General features: G+C 54.5%; 1 non-coding gene across 1 annotated transcript in view; it reads right to left on the reverse strand.

Moving 5' to 3' along the window:
• Positions 1-845, reverse strand: part of LOC126118387 (small subunit ribosomal RNA) — a 1,906-nt gene extending 1,061 nt beyond the window's left edge. Inside the window, exon 1 of the ribosomal RNA XR_007525809.1 lies at positions 1-845. This exon is cut by the window's left edge and continues 1,061 nt beyond it. This is a non-coding gene — a ribosomal RNA (small subunit ribosomal RNA).
• Between the last annotated feature and the right edge of the window lie 4,155 nt (positions 846-5,000).

Raw genomic sequence — 5,000 nt, forward strand, 5'->3', positions numbered from 1 at the left:
CAAAGTAAACGTGCCGCCCACCCAGACACTCAATAAAGAGCACCTTGGTAGGATTTCAACGGGGTCCGCCTCGGGACGCACGAACACGCACGAGGCGGTCGCACGCCTTCGGCTCGCCCCACCGGCAGGACGTCCCACGATACATGCCAGTTAAACACCGACGGGCGGTGAACCAACAGCGTGGGACACAAATCCAACTACGAGCTTTTTAACCGCAACAACTTTAATATACGCTATTGGAGCTGGAATTACCGCGGCTGCTGGCACCAGACTTGCCCTCCAATAGATACTCGTTAAAGGATTTAAAGTGTACTCATTCCGATTACGGGGCCTCGGATGAGTCCCGTATCGTTATTTTTCGTCACTACCTCCCGTGCCGGGAGTGGGTAATTTGCGCGCCTGCTGCCTTCCTTGGATGTGGTAGCCGTTTCTCAGGCTCCCTCTCCGGAATCGAACCCTGATTCCCCGTTACCCGTTACAACCATGGTAGGCGCAGAACCTACCATCGACAGTTGATAAGGCAGACATTTGAAAGATGCGTCGCCGGTACGAGGACCGTGCGATCAGCCCAAAGTTATTCAGAGTCACCAAGGCAAACGGACCGGACGAGCCGACCGATTGGTTTTGATCTAATAAAAGCGTCCCTTCCATCTCTGGTCGGGACTCTGTTTGCATGTATTAGCTCTAGAATTACCACAGTTATCCAAGTAACGTGGGTACGATCTAAGGAACCATAACTGATTTAATGAGCCATTCGCGGTTTCACCTTAATGCGGCTTGTACTGAGACATGCATGGCTTAATCTTTGAGACAAGCATATGACTACTGGCAGGATCAACCAGGGAGCTGCGTCAACTAGAGCTGAGCAGCCGGCCGCCCGGGAGTGTGTCCCGGGGGGCCCGCGCGAACACGCAAGCGTCCGCTCAATTATTCTGCAAACAGGAGGAGGCTGGGCTCCCCTGCACAATACACCTCGAAACCCTCTCAGGTCCCGGCGGCGCGCAGCGCCGTCCTAAGTACTTGGTCGGGTTCGAGAGAGGCGCAATCGCCCGGAGTTAGGCGAGTAGACGCTTTAGGTGCGACCACCCGTGCTCCCAACTGAGCTTGCCGCTGCCGACAGAGGCCCGGGAGCGTGCTGTCGTGGCATTGCCGGCGGGAGACAACACGCGCCACCTACGGTGACCGGCAGCTCCAACGCCAGCGCCACAGAAGGGCAAAGGCCCCACGTGGGTGCCGAAGCGAACTCTCCCAGCACAGCGCACGTGCCAACACGTCCGCACAACTGCGATACAAACCACCAGCGAGAACCGCTGGGGCGACCGAGCAGCAGACGGCGTCGCGGCGCCGAGTGCCGGGCGGCGGCGCATCCTCAACGCACACAGTCCTCAATCGGACCAGCACACTGCAGATGTCCACCGCGCTTCGCACCGGGTCCGCGAGGACCCACTTTGGCTGCACGGCGCCGCGCGCAGGGTGCCCCGGCGCGCAGCTGCGCCGCCTGCCGCGTCCGTCGGCCGGCGCGCCTGCCACTGGGCGCCCCCACCAGCCGGCTGTAGCGCGTGCGCCCACGCACCGCGCGGCCAGCACGCCGGGCGGCCCCCCCCTCACCGGCCGGGGACAGTCCCACCCACCCACAGCCGCGTATCGCTTCACACCCAGATTCACATTCACGTTCGTTGGTATGGTGGGGACCGCTTCGTAGCTGTACCGATCGTTGCCCTCACAGATGTACCTCCAGCAAGATCAACCGCACCACAACGGGTTACCAGTTGTTCATTTGCGTAACGTCACCAGTAAACGTACACGTCCATCCCCGTTTGCAAAGTCAACTATTATTGCATGCCTGCCTGTCAGGTGTCAAGACACACTACATTCGCTCACATCCACGCAACAAAATGTGCCCGACTAGAGGGCACGTGGAAGGTGCCCCCGTACATATGCGATCTCCATTGCGCGACCAACTGTCAACCGGCCTCTGTAGCATGTCGCAGATGTGGAACGCGGGGCACCGTGCTATCACATTGTGTGAGAAGAGACTACTACGTCTGCATACACGCGCCACTACATGAACAGACGGCTCATGCTGATCGCCATCCACTGCGTCCATTACTCCCACACGTCTCTATGGCGTACCACACTGCAATGCAGCTGTTATGGGGAGATGACACATAGCTGTGTACACAACATTCTGAGCCGGTTGCGGTTGGACAACAATACATTAATGTAACGTGTCATATGCCAATTACAGAGCAGGGTAAGGCACAACGTGGGTTAGGTTAAGGCACAACGTGGGTTAGGTTAAGGCACAACGTGGGTTAGGTTAAGGCACAACGTGGGTTAGGTTAAGGCACAACGTGGGTTAGGTTAAGGCACAACGTGGGTTAGGTTAAGGCACAACGTGGGTTAGGTTAAGGCACAACGTGGGTTAGGTTAAGGCACAACGTGGGTTAGGTTAAGCCACAACGTGGGTTAGGTTAAGCCACAACGTGGGTTAGGTTAAGCCACAACGTGGGTTAGGTTAAGCCACAACGTGGGTTAGGTTAAGCCACAACGTGGGTTAGGTTAAGCCACAACGTGGGTTAGGTTAAGGCACAACGTGGGTTAGGTTAAGGCACAACGTGGGTTAGGTTAAGGCACAACGTGGGTTAGGTTAAGGCACAACGTGGGTTAGGTTAAGGCACAACGTGGGTTAGGTTAAGCCACAACGTGGGTTAGGTTAAGCCACAACGTGGGTTAGGTTAAGCCACAACGTGGGTTAGGTTAAGCCACAACGTGGGTTAGGTTAAGCCACAACGTGGGTTAGGTTAAGCCACAACGTGGGTTAGGTTAAGCCACAACGTGGGTTAGGTTAAGCCACAACGTGGGTTAGGTTAAGCCACAACGTGGGTTAGGTTAAGCCACAACGTGGGTTAGGTTAAGCCACAACGTGGGTTAGGTTAAGCCACAACGTGGGTTAGGTTAAGCCACAACGTGGGTTAGGTTAAGCCACAACGTGGGTTAGGTTAAGCCACAACGTGGGTTAGGTTAAGCCACAACGTGGGTTAGGTTAAGCCACAACGTGGGTTAGGTTAAGGCACAACGTGGGTTAGGTTAAGGCACAACGTGGGTTAGGTTAAGGCACAACATGGGGGTAGATTGCGGTACAAATTGCGTTACATTGCGGTGCAAATTGCGTTACTTTGCGGTGCAAATTGCGTTACATTGCGGTGCAAATTGCGTTACATTGCGGTGCAAATTGCGTTACATTGCGGTGCAAATTGAGTTACATTGCGGTGCAAATTGAGTTACATTGCGGTGCAAATTGAGTTACATTGCGGTGCAAATTGAGTTACATTGCGGTGCAAATTGAGTTACATTGCGGTGCAAATTGAGTTACATTGCGGTGCAAATTGAGGTAGGTTAAGGTGCAACACAGGTTAGGTTAAGGTGACATAGGTTAGGTTAAGGTGACATAGGTTAGGTTAAGGTGACATAGGTTAGGTTAAGGTGACATAGGTTAGGTTAAGGTGACATAGGTTAGGTTAAGGTGACATAGGTTAGGTTAAGGTGACATAGGTTAGGTTAAGGTGACATAGGTTAGGTTAAGGTGACATAGGTTAGGTTAAGGTGACATAGGTTAGGTTAAGGTACAAACTGGGTTGTGTTATGGTACACATTGCGTTGTAGTACAGTACACGTTAGGTTTGGGTACGGTACACAATGTGGTATGGGATGGCGTGTTGTGGGGGGGGGGGGGGGGGGGTGAGGTTCGTTGATATCGACCGTAGGACGTGGATGCCCGAGGCAGCGTCAGTGTGTCAAAGGAGTTATGTCACGTCGGGATGCGCTTTCCGCCAGTGAGAGGGGGGGGCGAGCCGTGTCTGTGGTTGCGGCAGACCTGTGTGTTTCATTCCTGCCAGTGTGTTTGTGCTGTAAGACGAGGCAGTGTGGTGATGTTGGGTGCACCCCTGTGTAGGACATGTGTGGGTGTTGGTGGCTTATCTGAGCAATTGTGGTTGTCGGACGAGTGGGATATTCTGTTTTATGATTGGACCTCCTGGCCTGGTTATCATAGTCTGGTTGGTGTACTGTGGCGGATAGGATGCACCGGACGTTGGTCCATGCCGGTGCTTAATTATTGTATCTGTGTTTGTTACAGGCAGAGAGTAGTGTGTGATAGAGTGTGTGGGTGATAGAGTGTGCGGGTGACGTGTGGTTCGTTTTGTTTGCACAGACGTTCAGCATGTATAGGGGCATTTGCGTATTTGATCTATCTATGTGGGCCTGCATAGTTTACTGAGCAGTGCTGCGAGGTGACTGAACTACGAGCGACGTACTCATTTACAGCGGAATGGTTGCCTTCTACCAAAGATGGAGTATCGACTCTACGACAGCGTTGGCACCGCAGGAAGCGGTGTCGTACAATGGCCCCCACACCGTCATCGTTGTGCGGGGTAGGGACCGTATATATTCTGCGAGGAGCCCTGTTTGCCACAGGGCGTGGGGTCTCGCGTCCTGCGGTTCAGTGCCCCCAGGGAAGCGCGCGGAGGTGGTGCTGCTGCTGCTGTAGCAAGCGAGCTACTTAGAGCATGTATAGGGACAGCGGGAATATGGCATATTGGATATAACTCTTCATGAAACGCAAGATATAGGGGTGGATTGCACGATAGGAGTGCGGGAAGAGTCCGCCATTCATCCGCTGGAGTTGCGATTTGGGCGGTTGGAGTGGGGCACGTGCGGGTGCGGGTGGAGCGATTGTCGGTCGACGACTTCGTGCGGCGCAGGCACTGGCGTTGGGGCTCCTGTGGTGGACAGATGATGCAGGCTGTGTGGGTGGCGTCGAAAAATGGGCACTGTGGGACCTAGCGATGTTGTAGTCGGCGTGGCGTCGCCTAGATGGCGGTATCGTCGGTGCAGCAGGTCATGTTGCGGGGGACCTGCAGATGGCGGTCTTTTTGTTTGTGGTGCGCTCGCCATGGTGGACGTAGTGTCGTCCGATTCGCGTAGATGGAGCTATTGCA

This window comes from Schistocerca cancellata, unplaced genomic scaffold (genome assembly GCF_023864275.1).
Source record: "Schistocerca cancellata isolate TAMUIC-IGC-003103 unplaced genomic scaffold, iqSchCanc2.1 HiC_scaffold_352, whole genome shotgun sequence".
NCBI classification, from domain to species: domain Eukaryota; kingdom Metazoa; phylum Arthropoda; class Insecta; order Orthoptera; family Acrididae; genus Schistocerca; species Schistocerca cancellata.